Below are 16,970 nucleotides of genomic sequence, written 5' to 3'. Positions count from 1 at the left end.
GATCCCACTAAAACTATTTTATGATAAATATTAGGATATTGCCAAATTTTAAATATAGCAATCTTTGAAGTAGAATCTTTGAGAACAAACTAAGCCCAAGTCACTAGGCTTTTTTTTTTTTCCTTGATTAATGTAATTCAAACCCAAAATTTGAGAACAAAAGGAAAGCTTAGCCAGACCCCTTAGGTTTTCAGTTAGCTGACACAAACGCTTTAGGTCTGATTCCAGAAGTTCTTATGGCCCCCAATCTTTCAAATCTTTGAAAAATCTTAGTAGGATGTTCATGCCCTTAAAGATACTGAAGGGGAGAGAGATGCAAAAGAAAGATTATTGGTAGGCCTTATGAAGTATTTTTACCTTTTGCTGTTTTGAAAAAAAAAATCTAGTAAAGAGTTACATTTTTTCTCTAAAACAAATGCTGCTTTAGATGAGAATTGATAAAAAGACAGGACCAGAAAACAGTTTGACTTTATACATATTATTGATATACTGTATAGTTTACTAAATTATGTTTGCTCAGAAATAGTATGGCTATTAAATGAGATAATATATGTAAAGAATCTAGACAATAAAGAATCAATATGAATCCTTTCCCTTTTCTATAAGATCAGAGATGACTGTAAACCCCGTCTCTACTAAAAATACAAAATTTAGCTGGGCGTGGTGGCAGGCACCTATAATCCCAGCTACTCAGGAGGCTGAGGCAGGAGAATCTCTTAACGCAGGGGGTGGAAATTGTAGTGAGCCAAGATTGGGCCACTTTACTCCAGCCTGGGTGAAAAAGAGAAATTCCATCTCAAAAAGTAAAATAAAATAAAAGTATCAACATCAGCATTTCTTTTCTATTCATTTTCCAATTTAATATATATGAACACCACTTCCTCATTCTCATAAGTTTAAAAAAATTGTAAGTCCAAGATTTTGCATGACCTATAAGGCAGTGGTTAGCAAAATGTGTTTTCCCAAATCAGCACCATTAGCATTACCCGTGAATTTGGAAATGCAAACTCTGGAGCTCAAACTCAGACTCACTGAATCAGAAACATGAGAGATGGGGGTCCAGCCATCTGTGTTTTAACAAGCCCTCCTCATGATGCTGATGTTCACTGACGTTAAAAACCACTGGCATGAGGACTTTCTCACTATCTTTTGTAGGATCTCCTAACATGGCCTAGGAAATAAATTAGTTTCTAGACAGAAATTTATGGAAGTGATTTAACATAACAAATCCCATATGATTTTCTTCCTAAACATAGAATGTATCCCCAAGTCTTCAACAAAGTGATGGAAAAGTATTTCATGACTTAGCTATTTTGTCTTTGCCAATGACATTCTCATTTGACATCAATGATATTTCCCCCATGTTTTGTTCATGGTGTAAAGTGTTCATCCCTTTGGGGAAGCCGGTGGTCTGCTTCAGTGGCTTGTCTGTAAATTCATTGGGATTCTTTTTACAGTTTGATTTCTCACTGAGTGAAGCTCCCACAGTCCCTCCTCCTACTACTCATGTGAAATATGAACACCAAAATATTGAAACATACTATTGAGAGTCATTTTTGTTGAATCCTCAGGGAAACTCTTAGGAATGCTCTATGAAGATACTACTTATCATTTTTCTCTGACAATATATTTCCAGCATATTATTCATAAATGTTTGATTAACTCCCAGGCTAGAAATCGCCTGGTAGATGATATAATGTAATCTGTCATCTGTTTGTACCAACCAGCCGGATTATCACCCATAATAATATGCTTACACTCTTCCATTGACACAATTTATTCTGCTTAGAATCAATATATCACAAAGGCCCATGGTAGGCAGGTATGTTTTATTGATTTAGGTAGGGTTAGCTTGGTTATAACAGTTGAAGTGATGCCTCAGCATGCATTTACTCTTGTAAGCCATTCAACATTCTATACATTTCTGGTGTAAATGACAGGCATAAGCCTAAAATTTGCATTGGATTCATGTAGGTCTACCTACACCCAGCTGTCTGGGCTGTGTATTAGTCTGTTCTCACACTTTTAATAAAGACATACCTGTGACTGGGTAATTTATACGGGAAAGAGGTCTAATTGACTCATAGTTCACATAGCTTGGAGGTCTCACAATCATGGTGGAAGGTGAATGAGGAGCAAAGTCATGGCTTACGTGGCGGCAGGCAAGAGAGCATGTGCAGGGGAACTCCCATTTATAAAGCCATCAGATCTCATGAGATTTATTCACTACCACAAGAAAAGTATGGGGAATCCACCCCCATGATTCAATTATCTCCACTTGACCCCACCCTTGACACACGGGGTTTATTCCAATTCAAGGTGAGATTTGGGTGGGGACACAGCCAAACCATATCAGGCTACAAATAACACTTAATTGAGTTACTCCAAGAAAAAAGTTTGTTGTTAAGTCTAAGTATCCATTTTCAATTGTCTTAGGTAAGATGTCATAGTACTTTTATTTCATCCTTTAAATACTGGTATGGAAGTTCCTTTTAACTGTCTGCTTAAGGTCTAGAGGTCCCTGTTGATCTTACAGCTCGTGAAGCCAGCTTTTGAGAAGCATTTAATTATGTTCCAGGTGTTGGTAGACCTGAGGCAACACTGCAGGGAAGTATCCCAAGGGAAAATCAAACGTGGCATGGATTTGACATTATATCTGACTCATATCTGAATGCAAGTGGTTTGAAGTCTGAAAACACTGAAAATCAGTGACTGCTGAGTTTGACATCCCTATTCACGTGAGGATAAGGCAGTACCCTAATAAGGACTTTGCTCCCACACAGCTCCTGGGCATCCAGCTAACTCTTCATTGCCTGATACCTTCTGTACTTCATCTTCACTCGAGTTTGTTCTCTAAGCTTGTGACTCCTGCCTGGCATGTGGGCTTTTCTCCTTTCTTCCTCTTTGTTCTTCCTTTCTTCCCAGAATGTTGTGGATTTTGTATACACATTGCCTTTCTATGCTTCTGTTCGAAAGCCCTCTTCTTTCCTTTTTCTCACATGGTTATTTGTGAGCAATAAAGTGGATCCCATTTATCCAAACTTCAACCCCAATTATTAGCAGTGAAACTGCTGCATCTTCCACTCCCACTAGAGGGCAGTGAGACCTGAATCTTCCTAAAGAAAATTACTTGGTATCCATGTGGATAGCCATGGGACTTTGGGGGCGCTTTAATCAGAGGCTTATTCTAGAAAGGGTTTCAGAAAGGCATGGAGGATGTCAGGGAGTAGGGAGCAGACGCAGTATAAACCTTCCTCAATTTGGAGAAATAACTTATTTCTAAGATATAGTCAATGGGTTTTTCTACCTGCAATGTCCTGTGTATGAACAAATAAAGGTATGGATGGCCTGAGGATACTATCAAAGAGTTCTGAGAACATTAGATAAAACTTTGGCCAGTGTGCTATATAGATATTGGCTGAAACACCATCTCTGACCACACTCACTTCTAAAAGTAAGTGAGTCTGTGACAACCCTGGCTGCCCAAACTGTAATTATGTAACAAATGGTTCCTTCACTATGAGCTGATCAAGCAATAGTGATCTCTGTGAACTGACTTGAAAAGATGACTCAGGCCTGGCAGATTCTTGCTTCTGTAAGATTACATTTGGAATAAGAAAAACATTAAATGTCTTCCACTTAACGTTGGGAGTTTAAAGTGGAAAGATATGACATAGAGAAAAGGCCTAAATAAGCCATAGAAAAACTGGTTATGATAGAGCAAAAAACAATGAGAAAGCTGACGTGCAGAGAAAAGCAGGCATGACCTGAAGGAGGATAGAACAGGTGATCCCCATTATAAGCTATTTACAGTTTTTCACTTTTAATACGTACAGATCTTTATGTAGCAGCATATGCATTCTCAATCGGTTTTGATTTTTAAAAACCCTCAAATTTTAAAAAATATATTTTAAAGAATGATTTAATCCTTCTTGGAACATTCTCTACCAGGTTTTTCTTTCCTCTTTTTCCTTACAGTGTTTGAAGATTTATCACTGTTCTTATTCTGCCAAATGCTTTTCCTCAATAATTAGAATTAAAGTATTTTGAAGACACCTTTCTTGTATCGCTGGTGATAGCACCACCTTCCCAACACTCTGCTGATGGCCTTTGACAAATGGCCTCTCTGCAGAAGTTAGAATGACTTCTTTACACTACAGAAATTAGAAGATTAGATTGGCCTATCTTAAGAGGATCTCATGAACTGGTTATTCCCCAACTGGGAATTTCTGAGTTCTCTGCTCCTGGCTCCTACAGTGGTCTTCTCTTTAAGGTTAGTTTGCTCTGAGGAGTCCATCAGCAATCAAATGCTTGCTTCTCAGGTCTTTCATTAGCTTGCCAAGAACTATAGACATTTTACTTCACTTCTTTCCACAGGAAGAGAAATTAGCCACTTGTACCTGCAGGTTCAAGATTAACACCACATCCCTACATCTTTAACTTTGAATATATTAGCTAAACCCAGGATTTTTGTTATTATTACTGTTATCATTTCAATAGTTTTGGGGGAATAGGTGGTGTTTGGTTACATGGATACATTCTTCCGGTGTGATTTCCGAGATTTTGGTGCATCCTTTAACTGAGCAGTGTATACTGCACCCAATATGTCATCCTTTATCCCTCACTGTCCTCCCACCTTTCCCCCCCAAGTCCCTAGAGTCCATTATATCATTCTTATGCCTTTGCATCCTTATAGCTTAGCTCCCACTTGTAAGTGAAGACATACGACGTTTGCTTTTCCATTCCTAATTTACTTCACTTAGAAAAATGGTGTCCAACTCCATCCAGGTTGTTGTAAATGCCATTATTTCATTCCATTTTATGGCTGAGCAGTATTCCATGGTGTATGTGTGAGTATGTGTGTGTGTGTATATATATATTCACACACACGCACACCATATTTTCTTTGTCCGCTTGTTGGTTGATGGGCTTTTAGGCTAGTTCCATATTTTTGTATTTGCGAATTGTGCTGCTAAAAACGTGTGTGTGCAAATGTCTTTTTCATAGAATGGCTTCTTTTCCTCTGGGTAGATACTCAGTAGTGGGATTGCTGGATCAAATGATAGATCTACTTTTAGTTCTTTAAGGAACCACCATACTGTTTATGCTAGTTTACATTCCCACCAACAGTATAAAAGTGTTCCCTTTTCACTGCATCCATGCCAACATCTCTTATTTTTGTTTTTTATTTATGACCATTCTTGCAGGAGTAGGGTGTAAACCCAGGATTAATAATCTCTAAGGCATTCTCTTTACTTTTCACTTGTGCATTTCTAACGACTTTGAGGTCCACTACAGAGAAATTACAGACAGAGGGTACCCAGGTATGGGTCATGACTCCTCCATATCCTTTGTCCTAGAGGTCAAGTGCATACAGTTCAATTCTCCATTCACATAGAAGCCTTATCCTAAAATACTATTGCAATTTGCCATTTAATTTTATGCTTATTGGCCCATGATTACATTATATCTGCTTTGTAGAGTTATTTTCACTGAACACTAGGATATAGCCACATGTTATGTAATTGGCTTCTTTTATTTCTTCCAGTTTTACCCTGTAGCATTGGTGGTATGAGATGTAGAATAACTAACTGATAGAGTGTGCCATGGTAAAATGTGTACTCTGTTGACATAAAGAAGAGCTCATATGATAAGTAAAATCTCAAGTCAGAAATGAATTAAAATGAGACCAGTAATTTGAAATAAATTAAATTTAGAGAAGCAAATATCTCTGGACCATCTACAAATCTTCACTATATTAAGCTGGTGCAAACGTAATTGCAGTTTTGCCATTCCTTTTAATGTGTGTTTTCTTTATTCATCACTATGACTTGGCAAAATGACATATGTCTTCCTCCCAAAGGGCCCAACATTTCTTATTTATCTTTGTATCTCCAGTTGAGTACCTTGCACATTATTCTGAACACTGTGACTCATTGAAGGACTTGTTCTGACGAAAGAGAAAAAGACAGTGTCCAGCTGTCAGTACTCTGAGGAATAGACTTAGCTGTAGAAAACCACCTTGGTCAAGATCATGTCCCTTTCAGGGGTTCCTCATCCAGTGAATAGTCAATAAAAAGGTATAAATCCCTGATCATTTTGCTTCAACTTGAGGGAACTCTAAGGGCAGACTTAGCTTTAGAGCTCCCTGTGGTATTATCTGAAGCTGTCACTGGGTGTGCAATGCTTTTTAATTTTCCCCATGACTAAGCTTTTTTCCTTACTCTTTCTTGTACAGTTGTTAATAACAAAACACTGCTTACTGATCTCCATGAGACACTCCATCTCAGAGTCTACTTCCTGAAGAACTCAACAAGTAACAACTGGTACTAGGAACGATCCAAAGAAGCAGGAGATTCATAGGGATTTCGAAAATATGCTTATTCACCATCTGGCTAGCAATAGGAACCTAATATTTAATTTGATGGGTTCAGATAGACTCTGGTACAAAATTGCAGTCTAGTTGTTAAAACTTCCACTAGTGTGTATTGGAATGGTGTATAGTGGTGGGAAAGAATGCACTGGCTGGTGCGTTATGTCAATGGTTTGATAAACATGAAAAAAAAAGCAGTTAATTATAAGGTCAATGGAATTGAGTGGCTCTTGCTAAGCTAAATTGACACTTTAGAAAATAACAAGTGAAAAACAATTATTCACCAACTGAAAGCTAATATAAATATCAGAGGGCCTCTTTGGTAGCATACAGGGAAGTTCTCATCTCCTGTGGAAGGAGGGCATGCAATACTGAGGACCAGAAACTGAGGATTAGAGACTTAATCTTTAGAATAACTGAGCTAGAAAAAAGTTTAAGTGACCTAACAGAAAAGGCCTACTATAAAGGTCAGGGTTCTTGCTGGGGAGGAGTGATGCCATAAGACATGCTCTAACACATGGCATAGAGACATTTGGGTTGACACTCTGCCTGAATTTTGAATCCATAGTTTCCCCTAAAGTATCTGAGCCTCAAGAAATGGTCCACCTCTCCTTATCAAAGTCTAGGTCTCTCCCTTCCCCTGGAGGCAATACAGAGCCTCTTTCACAGAAGACATTTGCACTGTCCCCCCGCAACTACCATATGGCTCCACATCCTTTCTTAGCTACTTAGTCTATTACTACTGTTAAGTCACAGAATAACCAAGCAAGGACCTATTGGGGCTGATAAGGCATAAAAATGACTATACCCTAAATAAGGTTAAGGACCTAGCAAAAGCCAGAGAGTACATATGGGACTAGATTTTCCAGGTGTTTAATCAAAGGGACTGGAACATAGTTTGATAAGAGAGTTTGTGATTTGGAAATATTTGGCAAAGATACAGGATTTACTACTTTGGAGAGAACTCCAGAAGATGGTGCAAACTCATTAATAGAATGGCTCCTAGACAAAAAAATGATGGACTACATTAAGTGAAGCTGAATGCTAGAATTGCCACAGCAGATGATGGGAGATGGGATTAAAATGCTTGGGGAAGTGGGCATGCAAGAATGTGTGTGTGTGTGTGTGTATGTGTGTGTGTGTGTGTGTGTATATATATCTCCTATGTCCAGCATATACTATGTCCAGCTAAAAGACCCTCCAGATGATTATGAGTGACTATGGAACTTAAAATTTAAGATGATCATAAGGAATTCTCTGATGAACAAGGCACAAGCATTACTCAGAAATTCAGTGGCAATTTTCTGAGATCAGGTGTGACAGTGGCCTACAGCAATTGTCCACTTTCTATACCTGAGCCAGAGTTCAAACCAAACCTTACTATCTGAAGAAAAGGCAGGATTACCAAGAGGGAAGATCTTGCACTGCTTTGACAAATAAACATGGTAATAATTTCTCCAATTATTTCCAAAGGTAACTATACTCGTTTACTCAGATAAATGTGCATTGGGAAAAGTGCAATATTCATACCTTCAAAGAACTACTAAACATACCAATCATGGCCCTACTGTTTGAGTATGGACATACAGGGTCGGTCAAGTACTAAACAGAGTTCAGGCCAATAAACATATCCAATGGATTCATTGAGTCCATGTGCATGCATGGTGGTTATTTATCAACTCTCCCTATGTATAACTGATATAGATATATTTGGTAATTGGGCTAACCTTCATTTACATTAAGTTCCTTTAATTGGGATAAGAGCTCATAATGGGGAAGGCCAAGTAGAAGCCTCTAAAATTTTCTCCCTCCAAAATAGCAAATAAAAAAATACTATATTTCCAGGCAGATGGTGGAAATAAATACTAGTCTTAAAAATTTAAAAGATGCAAAGTTGGTTGTCAGTCATATCTCCATTTAATTTATCAAACATAACTAACAGTAGTTCAATTTGCATATAGTACTGTGCTTAAAGTATCTTTGTTAGAGCACATTAGAAGAATATTAGGTACATCCTATGAGACTATTGATTTATGGATATTTTCATTTCTGATTCTATAAATAAAGAAGTAAAAGTTGGCATTTGATGAAACAGAGAATAAGTTACTTTTAGAGTCCTGCCCCAGGACTATGTTAACTCTCTATCCTCTGTCATAATATGATACGAAGGGAACTTGACATCTGGTTACCCTGAAAATCATCAAACTTACTTTACTGATGACAGACATCATGTTAATCAGACCTATGGAGCAAAACGTGATTAGTTCATTAGGGGCCTTGATAAGACATACCCACTCCAAAGAAGGGAGGATAAAATGAACGAAAATTCAGAGGTCTGCCGAATACATCAAATTTTTAAGGAGTACAGTGGTTTGTAACATTTCACAAAGAAGAAAGCACAATGTCTGGTAGGCTATCAGTTTTGAGTTGACACATGACCCTGACCCAGCAGAGTATTTATAGTACTATAGGTGGGAAAAAATACTCTGTAGAGTTTATGGCAAGTCCTAAAAACAAAAATCACAAAACCGACCTTTAGGATTCTGGGATAAGGTGATACCTTCTACAAGTACATACTATTTGACAATTAAATACTATTTGAAAATCAATTCCTGAAGAGCTACTGAGCCCTGGTAAAGTTGGAAAACCTGACCATGGGATAACAAGTGGTTATGAGCTGCATTTTGTCAGACCTACTAGGTCATAAGATTTAGCAGACCCAGCAATAGTCCATTCATTGGAAGAATGGAAGTGACACATCCATGATAAAGTATAAGTAAGAAAAGATTATAAGCAAACTGCGTAAGCGGGTAGCCCAGACTATCATTTTATTCACCACTGTTGTAATAATGCCCTTCCCCAGGTGACCCATATGGCCTTATGAGGCAACTTTTATTATCAGATGAAGGTGAAAGAAAAATATCCAGTTTGGATTATGGATTGATAGTCCAAGTATGTGTTTACAAGTTAAAAATGTTTGGCACTAGGGGGTGGCTTTGATAGAAAAAAGCAATAGAAAAACATTCCAATTGGCAAAATTTTGGAGGGTGCACGTGGCCCTCTACTTTGTGTGGAAAGAGAACCAACTGAGGTTATAGTCACTCTCACGAGCAATGGTGAATGGCTCAGCTGGCTGGACATAACTGAAAGAGGAAAGACTGAAATATTACAAACAAGTGGGGATTAAAGGTGAGTGGATGGATATATGATAGTGAACAAAAAGTTTAAAAGTCTTTCTATTACATGCTGATGCTTTCCAACGATCATAAGAGCAGTATCTTCCATTGAAATGGCACAATAAAAAAAGTAGATAAAATAAGCTAACCAGCTGTTGCTTCTCAGATTTGGTCATTAAGCAGCCCAGTTTTGACACCATCCATCCCCTACTTCTGGCCGTAGTGTTAGTGATGGAAGATACGTCTGGGCCCAGTAGCATGGGCTTCCATTCACTGATTCCAATCTAGCAAATGCTGGCATCAAATGCCAACCTGCCAGCAACACAGACTAATGCTAAATCTCTGATGTAAAACCATCTCTCAAGGAGATGAACTAGCCACATGGTGGCAAATTGATTACATCTTGCTCCTTTACTCTGAAAGGTTCAGCAATTTATTCTAACAGAAATACGCAGTAATTTGGGGTATGGATTTTCCTTTCTCACCTGTAGAGCCTCAGTATAAGGCTCGTAGAATGTCTGATGCAGAAGCACAAGTTCCCACATATCATTTTATGGGATCAGGGCAGTGCATTTTATATCAAAGAAGAAGAAGGAGTAGGCTAATTCCTATGAGAACTACTATAGTAGTATCACATATCAAACTACCCAGATACTGCAGCCTGATAGAACACTGGAAATCCCTATTAAAGGGACAGCTGAAGGTCCAGCTATCAGAGGTATACATTCCACGGGATGCCCTAATCATCATCCTAAACTTTAAACGTCATTTCAGTGCCTCTTTGACACACCAACCCACAACACAAATACTAGCTACTCAACCAATGTTTGTTGAAATGCACATAGGTAAAGTTCTCTCATAATCTGATACTGATATACTCTGTAGCAAACATTATGCCTGACTTCCCAGTATGCATCCCTCCCATACCAGTGATCCAGTTAGACCATCAGAGTTAGTCCACTCTGTATCCCTCCCATATCAATGATTCATTTAGACCATCAGAGTTAGTCCACTCCCTTTGCTGGAGTCAGTCCTTTCACTACTCTGACAATCTATTCCCAGCCCCAACAACTTCCTGTGAAGCAGTTCACTGTGCACTGGCATCAATTCTGGGGGCTATGGGGGAAAGGGATTGTGAACACCTCATCTGGTACACATTGAGTTGGACCAATTTCTATCACTTGCATGAGTCTGATGAGACAGAGCACTCACATACAGCAAGTTAAGTGAAACAAGTTTATTAATTACAAAAAAACCCCAGCAAGTTACATTAGAAACCCAGGATTGATGATGTGCTGGTTCCCCAAAGTTCAGGAAAGTTGCATAGAAGAGATGGAATCTCATCTGCATGGGCTCCACTTGCACTGCAGCTAAGAAACTCGGGAAAGCATCCTGCTCTTGGTTGTATACTCTAGAGCAGCATGATACACTATGATAAAGGATTTCAGGGACTGGAACACAGTCTGGGCTATTCTACCAGATCCCCCTCACCTCAGGACGTTGCATTCCCAGAACATTCTACAGTTTTTCTTGACAACTATCAGGGAGAAAAGGATGAGAACTATATTGGTCCAAGGCCACCCAGAGATCTGTCCTGAACTTCTGACCTTCATCAGTATCATCTTACTTCAATCACACTATTCTTTTACCTGTAATTCTACTGTAGCCTCTTATCTTTGCTTCTGCACTTGCCTCCTACAGTCTATTCTCTGCAGGCAGAACGAACTTTTTTTTCAAAATGTAAATCAGATCATGCCTGTCTATTCTGCAATGCCCTCCTATCTCCTTTAGAGTAAAATAAAGCATCCTTACCAAGACCTGTAAGACCCTTCACAATCTCTTCTTCTTGCTGACTTTCTGAGCTCAGCTCCTTACATACTCTATTTTCTCATTGTTTTTTAGCCACTTGGCCTTCCACAATGTTTCTGGGACATACCAAGCTCATTCCTGTCCTAAGGCTTTGGACTTGTTATTCTCCCTGTATAAAAACAGCTTTCCTCAAATATTCAAATGGCTCCCTCCCCCATTTTACTAAGGTCTTTACTTAAAAGTCCCTCTCTCAAAGAGTCCTTCTCTGACACCTGCCCAACTTAAAATCCCTTCCTGGTATTACATTCATTCCTTTTTTTTTTTATCTTGTACTCTACTTTGATTTTGTTCATAGAATTTGTCATAATATGACATTATACTTTTTTGTCCATTTATGTATTTTCAATTTATCCAATTGGAGTACAAGCTGCATGACTGCAAGTGTTTTATTTAGTTTAATGCTGTATTAAAAGTGCCTAGAGCTATGCTTTGCACATTGTATGAGCTCACTCAATGTTTGTTAAATAGATAAGCCACTCAGGAATCATGGTACAGCTCTGGTCTATGACATGTGGGAGGAAGTGTTTTAAGATTTTTCTGAAAAAGCTTCACCATACCTAAGGCAGACCCACAGGAAGAAACAATAATCCCTCTTTTTCCTCTAGATGCAGTTATGTTAAAATTATGAGACCTAGGATTTCAGCAGTCATGATTGAACCAGGTCTAAGAGGAAATCTACACAAAGACCAAAGAAAGTGGAGAGGTGGAAAGAACTTGGGTCCTTGATTATATCACTGAGCTGCTGACTCATCTCTACTCATCCCTACTATGGGTATATAAGTGTAAATATCTAATTGCTTAGGTCAGTGTTCTTTGGGATATCATTTCATTTATGGTTTCATTCCTCACAGCCAAAAGTAATCTGATGGATACATGAACATTTTCCAGCCCTTCCTACTGCACAATTCCATCTCACTCTTTAAACACATTAAAACTCCAAATGTCCACCCAACTGTCCATCTGTGCTTTAGTTCAGGTATTCTCTCAACCTCTTGCTTCTACACATGTAACATTCTATTCAGTCCTAATATTCCTTTTTGTGGCCCAACTCCAAAGTCCTCTGTGTCATGGCTTCCCAGCACATTGCTGCTGCATTACAGTCAACCTTCCTGCTGCAGTCCTACAACTCATTGCTTATTTTCCTCCTGGCTCCTATTAACTCAGGCTTCACACTACAGTAATTTTCTCCCTTTCCCACCTTTATCCATTCATTTATGCTTCATTCAACAATATTTATTATTTATTGCCAGGCTCTATCCATGTGTTAGTAAACAAACATATCAAAGTCTCTGTCCTATATTCAAATGTGTGTTTGCATATATATATATATACACACACACACACACATTTGAGAGAGATATATACTATACAAAGATATAATATATTGAGATATATTTTATATATTGAGATACACAAACAATATATAGATATATAATACAGATATATTATAAAAAAATAAACTTTTTGTTTTTTTCACTAATTCATAGACTATGTCATCGACTAACTGTAACTGGTAAGCTTATCAAGAAGACAAAACATATTTTAAAGAAGTTGTATGACATTATATTTGAAAGAAGTTGCATGCATGAGGAAAATTTAACATAATGTTATTTTAAATTTTTGTTTACATAAAGTCAAGCTCGTATGTGCTACTTTGTCCAGAGACAGTAATGGATACAACTCCATATTAAAGTCACTCTGCACAAACTAGTTTTATCAGATGTATTATGCTAGTTTGAAGTTGTTGCAAACTAGTTTATTGCAATGAGATATAAATTCTGTAGGTAGTCGTTATTAAATTCTTAGCAAAACTCCACAAACTGAACATAGATGATTGACAGATGCATCTTGATACAGATAGAAATATAAATGATCTACATAGATATACACACATATGTATTTGTGCATTATATCAAGATTTATTGAGTACTTAGACTATAGGTAGGTGCTGCTCTAAGTGAAAGGGGTGCAGTGGTAAACAAAACAAAGTCCATTCCTTCATAAAGCTCTTACTCTATTCAGGATGAAAGACAATACATATATAAACAAGTAGTTTAGGAGATTAATGAATTGGTAGGGGTGCTACTTTCGTTAATGTGGTCAGGGAATTAGTATAAGAAGATGATATTCAAACTTGGGCCTATTCGTTGAAAATAATTCAGGGACATGAATATCTTAGAGTGAGTCCAAAAAACACAGAATTCATTTACAGGTATCATCATATCGAGGAATCTTTAACTGTAAAAGTGCTTTCAAATTAAGTAAATATACTGTCAAATTTACCCCTAATTGTGTTTTTCAAGAAAGTTCATCCTTAGAATATGATTATAAAATTCTCAGTAAAACCTGTTGCTCTCATTTCCTATTGTTCTTTTGTAGTAGACACTATTTTGTATATTTTGATGATGATCCAACCTCTACCCTCTATGGCCTCTTTTTCAGAGGTGTCCATGTGACACAGCTCTGACCAATAAAATGTTAACAAAAGCAAACTGGATGTGGCTTCCTGGAAGCCTTTTACTTTTTCTGATTAAGCAGCTTTTTCTCCTTTGCTCTGTGCTCTATTTTAGGTAGATGACTAAAGCTCCAAGAAGCATGGGAAAAAGCTATGAGAATCCTACTGATTCTGGGTATTGCTGGGTTGAAGAACCAGCACCAGTAGTTGGTGACCTTCAGATTTCATAATATGTCTAAAAATGTATTTACACTATTATTACCTGAGTGTTCTATTGCTTGCAACTGAAAACATTTCTAACTGATACAAGCATGGGCTGCATTCAGACATGCACATATTTTTTAATGACTTCTATTCATTCCTCCTTGGTTACACCCTCTCTTCAATCAAGCAGTTTATTCTTCAGTGACAAGAAACTAAATCTTAGGGGAAAGTAATTAACTTTATACTTCTCTTGCACACTCACATTTGCTAGTGCTGCTTCTTTATGAATGGTTTCTAAAATTCTATTTGTTAAAATATTCCTTTGTGTTATTTCTACAAAGAAAATAATAAGCATCATGCTTATTTTATTTTTTTATGGATGTAGTGTTGACTAACTCTTAGAACTCATACATACAACTTTATAATCTTTCAGAATTGGAGTTTGGAAAAACCTTTCTCCAGAGTTCACGAAATAATGCCTTTGGTTGGGTTTCCCATCTTTGTTGAAAAAATTCTATTTTCCTACAACTTGTTGTACAGGAAGGATGACTGAGTCTAGAAAGAAAAGAGGGAGGTGAGTCATCCTTTCCATCCCTACACAGAGTAAATAAGTCACTGAATTAAGCATTTTTATTTGGTATTCCCAAAGCATTGACTTTCTTGGTGTTTTTTAAAAAATTTACATGTTTAAATAAAATTAAATAACAAATTATATTAAAATTACATCCACTTCATCTGTTATATTATTTGGGAAAAAAACTTAAAATATTCCTAATTTTGTCAGATATAACTATTTTATATTTCTTCTTCAGAGAGACTATTGTTAACAAAGATTACTAAATCCAAAAGTTTCAAACGTGTTTCTGTATTTAAGTTTGTTAAAGTAGGAGGAAACTCAAGGGTGAGAGAATAAATACATTGGTGAGTCTTTGATCTAAGGTCAAACTTTTTTCTTTCTTTTTTTTTTTTTCTTAAATAACCTCAGACAAATAGTTTCACCCTCCATTCAACTTGTGCTAAACATGGCCAGTTTGATTTGTCTTCTACCAGATGTACTCATTTAATGACTTATTTATTACAAACCTAGAAAAATGCTATGCCAGCTTCTGTGGAAGAAATTTAAAATATATGTGTATGTGTGTATATATTTGTGTGCGTGTGTGTGTGTATACACATATATGTATAGTCACTTCTTTTAGGTATTTTACAGTCTAGAGAGTGAATAAAGTCTATGTAAGGAATTCTATGCTCTGTTTCTCTCTTTTGTGAGTGGTACTTACCAGAATAACTGTAGGAAATCATAAAGATCCCTTCCTATCAGGTGATCAGGAAAGACTTCACGGAGTGGGTGTGTTTTGAGCTTTGATCTTGACACTTTTGAAGTCAATAAGAGCATGAATTCTTGAATAAGATTGCTTCTGTCCAAACTTCAGCTTATCTAGAAAATGTGCTTATGTATCTTTAGACACAATAATATCTACTTTATAGATCTCATTAAATACTTTAAAAAGTTAATATGTGGGAAAGCTCAGAATAGTGTCTTTTATACTGTATGTCCTTCAACATGTTAGCTATCATTTTAGTAGGTGTAAAGATATGGTGAGAAATCCAGAAAGAGGAACCCTGTCAAGCAAGGGATATCTGCAAGAACACATATCTTCATGAAGGCTAAGTTGAGTTACTGTATTGGTTTCCTAGGAATGTCACAACTCATTACCACAAATTGGATGACTTAAAACAAGAGACATTTATTCTCTCACATTTCTGAAAGCTATATGTCCTAAATCAAGGCATCAGCAGGGCCACACTACATCCAAAGGCTTTAGTGGAGGATCCTTCTTTGCCTCTTCCAGCTTCTGGTGACTCCTGGCATTCCTTGGTTTGGGTAACTCCAATCTCTTTCTCTAGCTTCACCTGGCTGTCTCCTCTGTGTCTTTCCCCCCTTTCTTCACTTATAAGAACACTGGTCATTGGATGTAGAGTTCACCATAATTCAGAACATCTTCATCTCAAGATCTTTAACGTAATTACATCTGCAAAGATCCCATTTACAAATAACTTCATATTAATAGGTCCCAGGTTGACATACCTTTTAGGAGGCCACTATTCAAAATAACACTTTTTATTTTTGGAATTAAAAAGTACATAAAGAGAAACTTTGGAATATAATTAGAATATAAAAAGTAGCTTTCAATACCTAAGGACAAACCTAATAATTCATTTTACAGACATTGGTAAACCATTGAAAATTTGAGTGACAAGAAGAGGACTATGGTTTAAAAAGATTAATCTGGTTGCAAAAGGCAGAATTTGCTGAACAGGGAAGACACTGGAGACAAAAGACCAGTAGGAGATATGTGTGGAAGATCATGGAGAAGGTAAGACTTGGTCCAGTGTCATGATGCTAGAAATGAGAAAAATATTAGGAAGCAGGATTTTAATAACTGAGTTTAAAAAATGAATGTGAGTGGTTAAGGATATGGGATAAGTTAAGGGTGCCTCTCAGAATTAAGTCCAGAAAGGAAGTTGTTTTTGGGGAAAGTGATTTTTTTGTGTGTTGGAGATCCAGGACATATGCCAATAAATCATATATATATATATCTCAAGTCTATATATATGTATGTATACATACATATATATATATATAGAGAGAGAGGAAGACTAATTTTAATCTCATTGTTTCAAGTATTAAAATTATGAAAATTCAGTATTTTGAGAAACACTAAATTAGAGACAGTCCTCTGAGTATACACTTGCTGGTAAGGGTTCTTCATGCAAAACTTCCTGTTATTAAAAATTATGATAGTTGAAACAATGATATTAAGTGCTTACAGCCAGCCAGGCTCGGTGGCTCACGTCTGTAATCCCAGCACTTTGGGAGGCCAAGGCGGGC

The sequence above is a fragment of the Colobus angolensis genome, unplaced genomic scaffold, assembly GCF_000951035.1.
Source record: "Colobus angolensis palliatus isolate OR3802 unplaced genomic scaffold, Cang.pa_1.0 Scaffold10, whole genome shotgun sequence".
Lineage (NCBI taxonomy): Eukaryota > Metazoa > Chordata > Mammalia > Primates > Cercopithecidae > Colobus > Colobus angolensis.
Note: the sequence above shows the minus strand (reverse complement) of the source record.